The sequence below is a fragment of the Pleurodeles waltl genome, chromosome 2_2, assembly GCF_031143425.1.
Source record: "Pleurodeles waltl isolate 20211129_DDA chromosome 2_2, aPleWal1.hap1.20221129, whole genome shotgun sequence".
In the NCBI taxonomy this organism is placed as follows: domain Eukaryota; kingdom Metazoa; phylum Chordata; class Amphibia; order Caudata; family Salamandridae; genus Pleurodeles; species Pleurodeles waltl.
This window is the reverse complement of record NC_090439.1, coordinates 161,780,039-161,795,939: the sequence shown is the minus strand read 5'-3', so window position 1 is coordinate 161,795,939 and position 15,901 is coordinate 161,780,039.

Here is a 15,901-nt window from a genome sequence, read left to right as displayed (position 1 = left end):
AAATGATACCTCACTTGTGTGGGTAGGCCTAGCGCCCGCGACAGAAAATGCCCCAAAACAGAACGTGGACACATCACATTTTTTCATAGAAAACAGTGCCTACCTGTGGATTTTGGCCTCTAGCTCAGCCGGCACCTGGGGAAACCTAGCAAACCAGCACATTTTTGTAAACTAGAAACCCAGGGGAATCCAAGATGAAGTGACTTGTGGGGCTCGGACCAGGTTCTGTTACCCAGAATCCTTTGCAAACCTCAAAATGTGGCTAAAATACCACGTTTTCCACACATTTCGGTGACAGAAAGTTCTGGAATCTGAGGGGAGCCACAAATTTCCTTCCACCCAGCGTTCCCCCAAGTCTCCCGATAAATATGATACCTCACTTGTGTGGTTAGGCCTGGTGCCTGCGACAGGAATAGATCACACAACGGTCAATGTTGGTCCTTACGTGAGGCAGCTGTTGACCCTGGGGTGATCCATTCCTGACACAGGCACTAGGTGTAGGCACTCAAGTGGGGTAGTGTTTTTATCAGGACAGGTGAGGAGTCACTGGGTGGTAGGAATGTTGTGGATCCCAGCATATTCCTGTAGTTTGTGTGACAGAAATGCGAGAAAAATAGAGTTTTTTCTCAACATTTCAGCTTTGCAGGGTATTCTGGGTAAGAAAACTTTGGGGAATCCACACAAGTCACACCTCTGTGGACTCCCCCGAATGTCTAGTTTCCAGAAATGTTTGGGTTTAGTGTGTTTCTCTATATGGCCGCCGAATCCAGGACCAAAAACACAGGTGCCTGCCTTACAAAACCAGTTTGTTTTGCCATAGACAATTTTGATGTCTCCACAATATGATTTGGGTGGTGGAATTTGGGACTGAACTAAATTGGTGAGCTCCCAAGAGAGCACTCTCTCTCTGCTTGCTGCCGCATTCACCTGCTCTCTGGGTTGGCCTAACCCACTATTACCCAGTTGCACGAACAGCTTGCGAAGGGACAGCAGGACTGTCCTCATCACCTCCCTCATAATGTACTGGAAGAGGAGTTTTCGAATGGGAATCCTCTGACTGAAAAATCACTCCCAGAGTCTGCGCCATTGTCCTATCCCTCAGATGCTGTCTCAGTATCTGATGTCTCAGTCTCTGATCCTATGTCAGAGCGGTCCTCTATAACCCGAGTGCAGGCAGCAGTCATCCATCAAGATGCCATCTCTGCTATTGGCTAAACTGTTGCTCTAAAACACTAGCCTACGTAGACAGTCACAAAATCGATGGTGTGTGTGAGATACGTGCAACAGTAGAGGCCACCTTACCTGCGCTTCTTCCCTCAATCAGCACGTACTTTCAAGACACTCAAAAAACACCTTGTCACATACCATTCGTCACAGTCTTTAGCACCTCCTGCGCCCAGTCCAACAATCATTATTGGTGCTCCCACTCCCTCCTCCTCGGATTCCCTCATTACCACCCAGCAAAAGTGCCCTTCATCTCTCCATAGACTTTACTAATGTACTCAGCTATTTACATAAAATACAGATGTGCTCTTTGCAGTAGGCATATAAACCTTCTGCGCTTCTTTATGGCACTAAAACTGCCACTAGACAAGTCGGACCCTTTTCCCCCCAGGGAAACCACACACATATTGACAAAAGTGATGTATATATGACAGCCAACCACCTGAAACTCAACTCAAGCAAAACCGAAATAATCCTCTTTGGCCCTCACCAAAAAAACCTGGGACCCCCCATGGTGGCCCACCACGCTAGGCCCTGCACCCACCCCCGCCAACTACGCACGCAACCTCAGCATCATCCTAGACTCCTCCCTCTCTATGACCCAACAAATCAACGCTCTTACCTCCTCATGCTTCAACAAACTCCGTATACTGAAAAACATTAAAATGGATCCCCACAGAGACCAGAAAAACTGTCACTCACGCACTCATCAGCAGCAGGCTTGATTACAGAAACGCCCTCTACGCCGGCACCACTCTAAAACTCAAGTGCAAACTACACGCATCCAGAACTCAGCAGCACGACTCATCCTCGACCTCCACCGACACGAACACATCTCTCCACACCTCAAATCCCTCCACTGGCTCCCCATTGACAAAAGGATCACCTTCAAGATCCTCATCCTCACACACAAATCACTCCACAATACAGGCCCTGCCTACCTCAACGAGAGTCACCTTCCACACCCCCACACGAAACGTCCGTTCAGCTGACCTCTCTCTCGCCTCTGACCCCCGCATCAAACACACCACCACCGGGGGCAGATCCTTCTCCTACATTGCACCCAAAACATGGAACGCACTCACAACCCACATTCGCAAGACCCAAAACCTACTTCTTTTCAGGAAGGGCCTCAAAACCTGGCTTTTTGAACAGTGAACCTCCTAGCCCCTTTCCCTCCCCCCCGTATCCCCCCCCAGCGCCTTGAGACCCTCACAGGTGAGTAGCGCGCTTTATAAATCTCTTTGATACAGATCTACCTATATATATATATATAAATATATATCTACATAGATATATCTATAGATATATCCATGTACCTAGATATATCTATCTACATAGATATATATATATAGATATATACATATATTTTTTTTTAGTTGTTGTATGGTTTCCTTGGGGGCCAAAATGGCCCCCAGGGAAACCCTACAACATCTAAAAAAAAAATTGCCCCCACAGGGGGTCACCCTGCCCACGGGCGACCCCCTGTCATTTCATTTTTTTTTTTTTTTTTTTTTTTTTTTGAAAAAAAAAAAAAATCCCCTTGGGGGGGGGGGGGGCGCGATCGCGCCCCCCCCCCCTCCCCAGGGGGCACCTACCTTTTTATTTTTTTAGGAAAATTATCCGGGGGGGGGGCGGCCCGTTTTCCGGGGGGGGGCTGCCCCCCAAAAGTGAAATCCCTGGTGTCTAGTGGGGTTTCCTGGCCCCCGATCGCAGCTGTGCTGCGATCGGGGGCCAGGAAACCGTTTCAGAAGGCCTCATAAGAAAGGGGAGACTCTCCCCTTTCTTACGAGGCCTTCTGAAACTGTTTCTGGCCCCCGATCGCAGCACAGCTGCGATCGGGGGCCAGAAACAGTTTCAGAAGGCCTCGTAAGAAAGGGGAGAGTCTCCCCTTTCTTACGAGGCCTTTTCAAAATGTTTCCTGACCCCCCCGATCGCAGCTGTGCTGTGATCGGGGGAGCCAGGAAACCTGAAAGTGTTTCCTGGCCCCCGATCGCAGCACAGCTGCGACCGGGGGCCAGGAAACACTTTCAGGAAGGCCTCGTAAGAAAGGGGAGTGTCTCCCCTTTCTTACGAGGCCTTCCCGAACGTGAAAAAGGCCGTTTTCCCCATGAAAGCAGGAAGCCGCCGCAAGGCTGCTTCCTGCTTTCATGGGGAAAACACCTTTGCAACGTCAGCGCCGCAAAGGGGCGGGTGGGGGGCGGGGGGAGACACGGTAGCTTCCGTGTCTCCCGGGGGGGGGAAAAAAATAAAAAATAAATCCTCGGGTGCGACGCACCCGAGGATTTATTAATGCCCTTCCTGGTGTCGGCCACTGGTCGTGACCCGCACCAGGGAGGGTGTGTGGGCGTCGGCCAGTGGCCGACGCCCGCATTTAAGAGGTTAAGACTTGTGAGGGTGTATGCCCTTTGTTTGTCCTGATGAAGACCTGATCACAAATCATATCTAACTGGGTCAAAACATCGATGCCAACATGACCAAATGCTTGACTTATTGTGATCACAAATGGGCACAGCATTGAGTTAATTGTTTGCCATTGGGCATCTACTTTGTATTACTTATCTAGAACGTTTGTGGTTATCTTGTTATTTAATATTTGTCTGTATTATACCACATCACATTCAATGAGCACCTAAAAAGTATGTGCCTTTCTTTCCTTTCTTTCCTTTTCCTCATTAATGGGACAGTAAGAGGACTATCTTTAACCTCTGTTTCAGAAATAATTAATTGTATCAAATTATTCTCTGACAGATTCATCACATGATATATATAACTTAAGCCCAGATTCATGGGGTTACTGACATTACCTTCTGTAAATATAATTGCAGGGAAATATATAGGTCAGCCTTTCTGTCAGGTGTAGGTGTCCATGGGATCTGGTAGAATTAGTCTCCATTTAGGGTATGGTCAATCATGCACCCGTTTTTGACTGCATCTCTCTTTGATCAAGCAAAGAAAAACAGAAGGTATGCCACATAGTCATGGGTACCCCATGTCTCCTTATTTAATGACCAGCATACATTGGAATACATTGAGTCTTCCTTTTTTGTTTTGCCACATAAAGTTCATACATTTGAGTTGGAGGTCTTTACAATGTAATCTTTGGAATGTAGAGGGGGAGTGTTTCGAAAATATATAATAGCTTAGGGAGTAAGGATTTTTTAAATTCTGCTACCCATCCTAACTAGTAAAGGGTTTTGTTTTTCCAGCAATTGAGTTCTTTAGTAATTGCTATGGTTCTCTCTAATTTTAGACCCAGTTAATGGTTCTTCATAAGGCCAAGGCATCTAATTGTTGTATTCAGCCACCATGGGGGCGCTAAGTTTTAAAGTGTCAGCACCAGTGCCCAAGAAGTAGAAATATTTAAAGCCTTAGATTTTTACAAATTTTTCTTAAAACATGTCACTTTTTGGAACTTGTCAATTTCTTTCCATTTTGCTCTAACTCTTGCCTAGGGTATCCCGGAGTTATCTACCTTCTAAAGGTCACTGCCAGCCAATCTCTCAGAGGGTGTAGTCCATACAGCTCCAGTCTGCCCTCAAGGTCACATTTTGTCTCTCATTGTTGCTTAGATGAGGTGAAGGTTTTTTTTTGGTGTTGTTATTGGCTTGTCATCCAGCAGATAAGCCATACTGGTTAGGGTGTATGAGGTTCCTAATGAATGAGTGTAGGTGGGTTGTCACAATTTTAGTGGACATTCTGATATCTGTTGAGGGTTGGAAAATGGCCTATAAAATGCACAGCTATCAGAGTGCTTGCCTAGTTTTAAATTCATTCCATTCATTCTACCATCATGGGTGTCACTTTTTCTATAGTTTTTATGTGGAAAACCTTTATTAGATTGGGGAGTAGACAATGCACTCCACTGGATTGCCTCCTTCCTCTCCAGCCGAACCCAGAGGAACCTCCTCTCCCCTTCATCTCAGCACCCAAAGACATCATCTGCGGCGTTCCTAAGGCTCCTCCATCAGCCCCACCCTCTTCAGCACCTACATGACTCCACTGGCTGACAATGCATGCACCCATGGTTTTAACATCATCTCCTATGTTGATGACACCCAGTTCATTCTATCCCTAACTGACGACGCCTCCACCACACAAATGACCTTCCAAAACACCATGACCGAAGTTACTACCCGGATGATGACCAACTGCCTCAAGCTAAATTCTGACGACACAGAGATCCTCCTCTACTGGAACAAGTCCTCTCCTTGTTGGCCCACCACCCTAGGCCCCCATCCCACCCCTATCAACCATGCACACAACCTCTGCATCATCTTGGACACCCAACTCACCATGAAACAACAGACCAACACCGTCTCCTCTTCCTGCTTCCACATCCTCTGCATGCTCTGTAAGATCTTCCAATGGATCCCCATTGCTACCAGGTAGACAGTCACCCAGGTCCTCATCTCGAGCCCCCTCAACTACGGCAACACACTATACGCGGGAGCCACAAAGCAGCTCTTAAACTGCCTCCAGACTGTCCAGAATGCGGCAGCGAGACTCGGCCTTGACCTCCGCAGAAGAACCAGCATCCCTCCCCAACTCAGGGCCCTCCACTGGCTCCCTGTCCAGGAAAGGAGTCACCTCAAGTTCCTCACACACACCTACAAGGCCCGCCATGACACCAGACCCGTCTATATGAACAATTGCATCACATTCCAATGGCCTACCAGAGAGCTCCACTCAGCCAACCTCACCCTGGCCTATGTCCCCCACATCCTTTAAGAACACCTCGGAGGCTGCTCCTTCTTCCATCTCGCTGCCAAGTCCTGGAACAACCTCCACCTGCACACCTCCCCTTTCCTGGAAGACTTCAGAAGACAGCTCAAGACATGGCTTTTCCACCTCCATCACTAGCCAGTCAAGCCTCGCAGATTCCCACCAGCGCCTCAAAACCCCCTCACCGGGGTGACAAGTTTGTGTTCTATCAATATCTGTGATTGATTGATTGAGCAGTTGAGAACTGAAGGTGTGGTGAAAAGTGCTATAAACCCATCTGGACCCAGGCCTTAGATGAACAGTGGTTTGATACTGGTTTCAAGAGCTCTGCTTTAGAGATGGATTGTTATCAAAGCCTGTTAATGAAACAGTGGAGAGATTAGCCCTCTCTAGGTATGGTTTTCAGCTTTCAGGGCTTGTGGGATTTTGCTTGTAGAGTTCCCTATAAAAATCCCAAAAGCAACCGTCTTTATCTCCCTCTCCTGACTGCATTGTTTGCTCTTGTCCCTAATCTCTAGTAAAAAGTTTTTGCCACCTCTCTGTCTGAGAAGGTTAGCCAGGAGTTTGCTTGGTTTGATGCCAAATTCATAGTAGAGAAGTCAAGTTTTGTTCATATATAATTAGCTCTATATGTTTCTAGTAATCGGACCTGCCCTCCTTGGGTTTTTACCCTTTCAACAGCTCCTAGCATTGTTTTTGATTATCTGCTTCCTCTGCATCCCTTCCCTGAAGTGAAGCAGTTTCAGCTAAGAACTTACCCCTAACAACTGCTTTCTTTGCTTCCCGGAGTGGGATAGCACTCCCTTTCCCATTATGATCATGTGTTATGTATTCTTTAGTACATTTATTAATTTTATTGATGACCACCAGGTAGTAGTGCTTCACTAAGGCCCATGCGCATCTCTTCCTACGAGGGAATACTGAAAAATCTAGTTGCAGGACAATGGACCTTAGCCTGATATATCTAAAGGTCCCCCAAAACCTCTTAGACATAAGGGAGCAGCCTTTTGTCTAGGGGGCTGTGGTCAATTCAAGCACAGCATTTGTGAGCAGCCCAAAAAATTAAATAGTACCTATCTAATGGGTACCTAAAAAGCCATCCATCAATCATCCTTACATCTTAAAGATGGAGTTTCCCTGGCCCAGAAATCACCATAATTTCCCCTTGCATATGTTGTGTTCTGTCTAATTGTCAGTCCATCATCAAGCTTAGGTGCCCCTCAAACAATGGGGCCTTCAGTCTACTCCAATAGTAAAAAGTGCTCTTAGCCGTGGTTGGGGCAGTATAGCGAAACAAATGTGAGGTGTTTGCCCCTGAGCAGGCATTGTTATGGCACCCACCTGCCCTTTTTATCCTTTAAAAAATCCTTCATTTGAAACCCACAGCCAAAGAAATACATTTGCCAGAACGCTTACTTCCAGAAGAAGAGAATGTCTGTAAGGGGAAGACACTAGGTTGAAAGTAGGATTGAGCTGCTGGAAGCAGATGGGTCTTCTGTAGGAGGTCTACACCTTTGTTCAGGAGTGTGAGTTCATGGAGAAGAGGTTTCCACTTTACTGGGTTGCTTAAACCCCCTACATTATTTGTAATAACTGTAAGGAGTGGCATGTCAGAATACGGGTGAAGCGGCGGTAGTCTCTCAAAAGATATACTATCGTAAATATCCTAAGGTGAGAAATTAGAATGGAAGTATAGAACATTTCCCTAAAGGCTGAGTCTCCAAAACAACATTTACAATGTAAACCCCAGTAGAATGAAACTAAAGTAAAGGCGGAGTTCTACTATTCAACTAGTAACTGCCGCCCCTCCTTCAAGGAAAATGTCAACAGTAAGTAATGTCAGGCAGTCATTTTACAGTCCCACTATCCATCCACCCCAGTCAGATACCACGGGACCAAGTGAGCCAGGGACCCATCTATACTTCCTCATTCTCTTGTTGGGCATCTGGTCATTGGGCATGTTAGACATTTGAATTTTGGAGATGAGCAATAGTGCAAATGTCACTCTGTGAGCCTCCAGTATTTCCAGACTGTTCGAAGTACATTGTGCATGCTTCAATGAGACCTTACACCATTTGGGGCTTTCAGGGCAGGGAAGCTCTGTCTCTTGATTGTTGTTTGCATCTTTGTGTGGTTTGCTCAGGTTGAGGATTGCGCTAGTCTCTCTCATAGATTTTGACACTCTGGTCCCACTGTCCAAATAAAAAAAGATGCAAAAGGATGACCCCCACTTGTAACAGATGCCTTTGCCCTTCATGATGGATGTGACTGGCTTGAATATTCTCCATCTCTGGAGGGATATGTCAAACTGATTTTAGAAGATTTGCTGTGTGACGCTGTTATAAGATATTTGGCCACCCTCTATAACAGCCTTCATGGCTTTCTCCTTACCTTCAAAATGGGGTACACAGGCACGTGTCCTGGGGCCCGTTAGGGCTCACCTAGTTTGACAAAGTCTGGTGAGTCCTATCTACGTAGGAGGAGGAGTTTTCTTCTTCTGGATTTTCAAGAATGGTCTCTAGGAGGCCTTAAACGTAAGCCTTGATGTCTTCTCCTTCTGTGCCTTGAGGCATGCCCCTCAAATTCAAGGTTGCACAAGTGCAATTTGTTTTCCAGATCTTGCTTTTCCTGCAGAATGATCATTTGGTCATTTAATTGCAGCAAACATACACAGTAGTATTCTAGGCCAAGCATTCTCTTGCCCTGGGTATTTGTGAGCATGCCTATCTACCCACTGAGGTCTGCCATCTCTTTTTGTACCTTTTTGATGCCCTGGCAAAGGTCTGCCGGATCCCCATTGATTTTGGATGTAAAGTCTTGGAAAATGCATCATGAAAGATTTTATCACTTCCACACCCTGTTCAGTTTCTGTGTTCAGAAGGCCCTTGTGGTTTGGTTCATGCTGTCTGGGTTGGCAGCAAGTGGGGTGTCTGACTTTCTGCTAAGGTTTTGTTGAACCAGGTCATTGATGGCTCCATCATTCTAGTTTTTAACCTCAGCCATTGTGCATCAGGGATGTCAGCAACACTTACCTTAGTGTCCAGGGAGCTGGATCGTAGTAGTGCCTTGCCTCTCAGTTGGGTTGTTAGTGAAGTTCTATTTATGTAGTATTCCAAAGGCTCTCTTCAAGCATTGGATATCCCCTAAGTATGCAGGCGAGTAGCAAAGATGTCCCCAAAGAATATGCTTTCAAATGGCATGCATGGTTGTGACCCTGACTTACATGCTGTTTGAAAATTGTCATAGGGTGCTGTAAATCAAGAAGTTTAGTTGTCTCAAGATATTTCTTACTTCTAGGTGTGGCAGGTGGGAAAGTTCACCAGTTAACCCCATGGAGTTCCAAGTATATCCCTGCATACAAAGGATATAGGGCATTAGACACAACTGTCCAGTGGCAGCCGGGCCAAGTCGCATCTCGTAGGCAGCTCTTGAGTTTGGCAGAGGTAACCTTCTCCATGAGGTTGAGTATTTCAATCAGGCCTCTGAATCAGTGCAGTGAGTTGAGGAGCATTCAAGGCCTCCCCACCTTCAATATCTATGCAGTCTCGAAGACCCCTTTGCATATCTAGTGTGGGCCCATTTACAGGTCAGGGTTAACATCCATCATTTTATTTTAGGCTCCTGTGCGCTTGCACCATAGTAGTAATGGAGTAATGTATGCAGCTCGTTTTTTAAAGTGACAGCTTGTTCCGTCCGGTACCATCCATGTGGGCCCACAGCACAGACTGACTCAGCAGTTTCAAGTCACCCAGGTGGGAGCTGCCCACTAGGATGCCACGTGTCCAGTGCTTTAACGGCCAAGATCCCCAGAACTCTGGCTGCACAGGAGATTCAGGCCACCACTCATTTTCATGATGCCCTCCAATATGCCTCACTGGCAGATGGTTGCGGAGGGGGTTTGGAGACCCGGGCCATTTCATTCTCTCCTCACAGCAGGGAGAAGAATCAAATTGCATATCTGATGCCATCTTGGTATAAGCTCCTCCCTTTCCATATGGTCCTTTTACATCCTTACTCTGTGTGACCTTGAAGGATCTATGGTACACATTTGAACAACCGAATCTCAGCTATACTACATTCATACCAATGGACTGCGAACATTTCTTCTGCTTAGCTACCAGGATCAGTGCCCATACATGCTAAACCCATAGGCTAAATCTAGATGGGACAAGGTACAAGGCATGTGTTGTTGATATTTACACATCTCCTACCAAATGGTCCTATGCCTGAAAGATCTGACATTTAAACTTTTGAATTACTGGTGTACAAAGTTTGTCATGCAGCATTCTACTTCTCCCAGATTTTTCACAGACTACAAACCCAAAATTTGCTTATAGCTGGTCTCCTTGGAGTCATCAATTTTCTTTTCATCCTCAGCTTTTTGATATAACAAATTCCACTGAGAAACCTTTTCTTGTCATGAAAAATGGCTCATTTGTTCCACATGAATTTAGGAGAACATAAGAATGTAATCCAGCTTCAGCCCAGTGGTAACAGCATGAAATACACATGGTCACAATAGTTTATTAAAACAATAGTGAGACTTGGTCTGTGATCAACAGGAGCTATAGCTTCATCAAAAAATCCAAAGGCCTCATTTAAAAGAGCCCAGCACTGCTGAGCATCACTTTTTATGCCGCTCTGATGGAATAGGCCTCTCATTCGTATCTGTTAGAAATGGGGTCTTTGGTTGGCAGTCATGTTACCCCCTATACAAACAAGGACCCTCACTCTACTCCGGGCAAAGGAAAAACACACCTGGTTAACCCCCACTCTCTCCCTTGGTAGCCTGGCACGAGCAGGAAGGCTTATCCCAGAAGCAAGAATCAAGCAAGACCAAAGTGACAAAAATCCAACATACACAAGTCAAGATATGAATTTTCAAATCTTACGCCATGGAAAATAAAGGAAAGCTTGAATTTACACAAAGTACCTGGTTTGCATCAAAAATAAGGCCGCACTGCCAAGCGTACGTCGGAAAAGTCAGTGATGCATTGATTCCTAACTCGCAAGTGAGGCCGTGCGTCATTTCTTCTCCGGTCGGGTAGGCAATGCATCATATTTCTCCCTCGCAAGAGAGCGATGAGCCGATTTCCTGACAGGTCACCTCCGATCCGCACAGGTTCACGATGACTTTGACGCCTAGCGACGATGCATGAGAAATCCGGTCACACAGTGTTAGAAAATCGCACTGCGTGGGGTTTGCTCATTATCAGCAGCCGCAAGTGGGTGTTGAATCGTTTCTCCAGCTGCAATGCATCGATCTCCCATCCGCGATGCAGGTGGAGCACCAATTTCAGCAGCAAAGTGGATGGCGCATCGTTTATCAGTCGCATTGCAGATGGTGCATCGAAAATTTCCCCGCACGGCGTTCTGTGCATGGATTTCAGTCCTTGTTCTACCAATTTCACCTTTCAAGGGTCCCGGGACTGGATAGGGCACCACTTGGCAGGGCAGGGGTCTCAGCAGAAAGTCCAGGTGCTGGCAGAGAAAGTCTGTGATGGCCCTGAGACTTTAAAACAGGAGATTCTTCTCAAGCAGGAATGCACAACAAAGACCAGTATGTGTCCCCTTTCACAGGCAGAAGCAGCAACTGCAGGATAGCCCAAGAAATTCACAGGCAGGGGCAGCACTTCTCCTCTGCTCTTCAGCTCTTCTCCTTAGAAGAGGTTCTTCTTGGTTCCAGAAGTGATCTAAAAGTCTGGGGTTTTGGGTCCACTACTTATACCCCTTTCTGCCTTTTAAGTAGGAAAACTTCAAAGGAAAGTCTCTGTGGTTCACAAGATCTTGCCTTGCCTAAGCCAGGCCCCAGACACACCCCAGGGGGTTGGAGACGGCATTGTGTGAAGGCAGGCACAACCTATTCAGGTGTAAGTGACCACTACTCCCTCCACTCTAGCTCAGATGGCTCATCAGGATATGCAGGCTACACGCCAGCTCCCTTTGTGTCACTGTCTAGAGGAGATTCACAAACAGCTCAACTGTCAGCGTGACCCAGACAGGGAATCCACAAACAGGCAGCGTCACATAATGGTTAAAGCAAGAAAATGCCTACTTTCTAAAAGTGGCATTTTGAAACTAACAATCTAAAAAACAACTTCACTACAAGATGTATTTTTAAATTGTGAGTTTAGAGACCCCAAACTCCAGCTTTCTATCTGCTTCAAGGGGAATCTGTACTTTAAGGATATTTGAAGGCAACCCCCATGTTAATCTATGAGAAAGAAAGGCCTTGCAACAGTGAAAAGCAGATTTGGCAGTATTTCACTTTTAGGACGTGTGAAACAGTTCAGTACATGTCCCAGCCTTAACATAAGCTGCGCCCTGCCCATGGGGCTACCTGGGGCCTACCTTAGGGGTGCCTTTACATGTATAAAAAGGGAAGGTTTAGCCCTGGCAAGTGGGTACACTTGCCAAGTCGAATTGGCAGTTTAAAACAGCACACACAGTCACTGCAGTGTCAGGTCTGGGCCATGTTTACCGGGCTACTAATGTGGGTGGCACAACCAGTGCTACAGGACCACTAGTAGCATTTGATTTACAGGCCCTGGGCACCTCTAGTGCACTTTACTAGGGACTTACTATTAAATCAAATATGCCAATCATGGAAAAGCCAATTACACATACACTTTACACAGGCGCACTTGCACTTTAGCACTGGTCAGCAGTGGTAAAGTGTCCAGAGTACCGAAAGCAGCAAAAAGAGAGTCCAGCACACAGTCAAAACATGGGAAGCAGAGGCAAAAAAGACAGGAGAGACCAGGCCAAGGATGCCAGGTCTAACAATATCTATGAGGTGACACAGAACCATCCTGTGTGGCTTTGCATGGCTTAATAGATATGGATGAAGGCAAGGCAGTGCAAAGCACTGCCTTGCCTTACTCGTCATCAAGGAGACATTCCTTGGGTGCTGCGTTGGGTTTTCCCACGCAGCACCCATGTGTTTTTTACAAGGATCTGTACCCATGGGAATGCATCAAAACTGTGCACCTCTCCAGGGGAGGCCTAAGGAGGAGAAATAACTTTATTTCTCCTCGGTTTTCCCTATTTCCATCTGTACTGCATTCTGCAGCACACATAGAAAGAAGAAAACACCACCATTGATTGTTTTTGAGCAGGAAGATGTCCTTTTCTGCACAAAAACCATTGGGCCAACAGCACAGACTACGGTGCCTGCATTGGCGCTAGGCACCAATCTATGTGCCGCCACAGACAGAAGGGACAGGAATGTGCCGTATTGCATTAATATGGCACATTCCTGCCATTCCTTTTAACGCAGGGCAGCATAGCAAAGTGACTTGCTGTGCTGCCCTGTGGCAAAAGGCATAAATGAGGTTCTTATTTCATAAGGCTAATCATCAGAAACCGACTAGACTATGGTGGTCATTCCGACCTCGGCGGTCTTTTCAATAGACCGCCGTATGGAAGACCGCCAGTGCTGGCGGTCTTCTGCACGGGCCATAATGACCGTTGGCAGCGATCCGCCCGTTTCCGGGCGAAGAGCCGCCAACAGCCATACTGGCGGCAGGCGGGGAAGTGGAGGTAGCTCCACCTCCACCGCCACGCCAACAGAACACCGCCCAGCGAATCACGACCTGTGATTCGCTGTGGCGGTGTTCTGTTGGCGTGGCGGTGTCGGCGGAGCTGCCCTCATGGGTCCCGTTCCCTCCCGGAGGATCACCGGAACAGGTAAGGTGATCATCCGCTAGGGAAGGGGGTGGGGGAGTGTTGTGAGCTGTGTGCGTGCATGGGGGTGTGCGTGTGTGTATGTTGTGGGGGCGTGTGAGTGTGTGCATGAATGCGGAGGGGTGTGTATGTGCATGAATGCGGGGGGGTGTATGTGCATGAGTGCGTGCATGAATGCAGGGGTGTGTGTGCATGTGCATGAGTGCCTGCATGAATGCGGGGTGTGTGTGTATGTGCATGAGTGCGTGCATGAATGCGGGGGGGGGGGTGTATGTGCATGAGTGCGTGCATGAATGCGGGGGGGTATGTGTGTATGTGTGTGTATATGTTGGGGATCGGGTGGGGACGGGGGTCGTGCAACCTTTTGGGGGTGGCAGGGGTGGTGGGGGGGTAGGGGAGGTGGTCGGGTGGGGGTTGGGGGTGGGGGAGACCCCTATCAGTGCCAGGGAAGGGATTCCCTGGCACTTATAGTGCTTACCTCCATGGATTTCATGGCGGTCCCAAACCGCATGAAATCCATGGCGGTAAGCCGGGGTCAGGCGGGTTGGAATACATCAACACACGTTCAAAAACACAGCAGTATGTGCACGTAGACTCCTCTCCACAAATACCCATCTAGAGTGAGCAAATGAGTTTATACCTAGCACACAATAACAAAGCAAGAAAACGGCTGCCGAAGGAGGTCGTGATCAACATGCATAACACTCCATGACATAAATGGTTCCGACCTCAAGTCATAACTACGAGCAATTCGTTTTTTTTCTAAAAACAGTTCCCCACCCAGTGCCCAAGCCTGAGTCTGACATGATGAGCTGAAAAAAATGAGGACAAAATCAATAATTAAACATTGTATGAAAAACTCACTCTGCCACAATACCCAGTCTATCAGTACACAGCACAACATGCAGAAAATGGGACAAAATCGAAAAACATATATTACACTGCTGCCTCCCATGTATTACTCATCATTTCAAATTGTAAACACAAGGCCTACAAATACAAACAACAAGATGGTAAATAAAATATTTGCAAGAAAGAGACACATATAACTCCACTTTCCACTACCCCATTTGATGTCACCAACTACAGGAAGAGGAGGGGACAAAATTGGATTTTATTGGATCTTGGGGCCCAATGTGAGAGTGACTGCCATCTTATTATAAATTAATAGACACATTCATTCCTCTAACATTTTGGATCTGATAGCACTACCCAGGGAGCCCAGAAACCTTGATTATACACAAGCCACCACATGAGAAGGATGGTACTATTTCAAACAGTTTGGGTGCTGAATTAGTTATTGGTCTGGAAAGGAGTCATTTTGGTCCCATCCTTTGCCAGTACAGAAATTATATAAACATGTTTCTGGGATCATAAATAATGCGTGGTTTAACATTGCTAATGTAAGGTGATGCACCAAAACATGTTATTGAAGGTGCATTCATTGTAGAAGACTAGTTTTATATATGTGTATGTTCTAATGTTTAACTTTAACAATGCACGTGTAGTTGTCATTCATATGTACACCTAATCATTTTGAGTTATATGGCTTTATTGACGTTTTCATACATTTTCATGTTTCATTTATAATTGTTGGATTAATTTTATAATTGTAAGGTGCACTTATGATCATGCATTCTGAATTTGCATTGATTGTTTTATTCAGTTAGCATAACCAAAGTTTGGTTTCCTGTGGTTAATCTTCAAAATGGAGTTTTGCTTGCACTGCAATGTTCTTTCCTTGCAGGTGCGTTCATGTGACTCCATAGCTAGTGAAAGGCATATTGTGTATCAGAGAGAGTGAGGTTTGTGAGGATACCTTGGCAAGGAAGAGAAGTGGTAATGAACTAAGAAGAAAATACTCCTTTTTGTGTATCAGGAGCACAGGGACATTCAATGTTGTCCTGATGTTTAAACCATGGGACAGGAAACCCGAGGGAAGTTGCCAAATTCAAATGTGAGAAGGTAGAAAACTACTGGTGTTGATGGAATGGATTTCTCAAATGTTCTTTGGGCTTAACTGGTATTCACACTGTTAGTAGATGGCAGATTCCTTTTAGAATCTGAGGGGTACAGACCTATCCACCCTTATTCTCCTTGTATGTCTTTATGCTAAACAATACCTCTCTTGGAGAACTTCTACTGAAGTCTCTGCTATGCTGACACTTGCCTATCTTCCCAGAACTATCTTGGGTTTCCTAATTTTAGTTTAGTTTTGGGCTTAATTTTGATTAATGTAGATTTATCCATGTTTAGACAGAAGGAT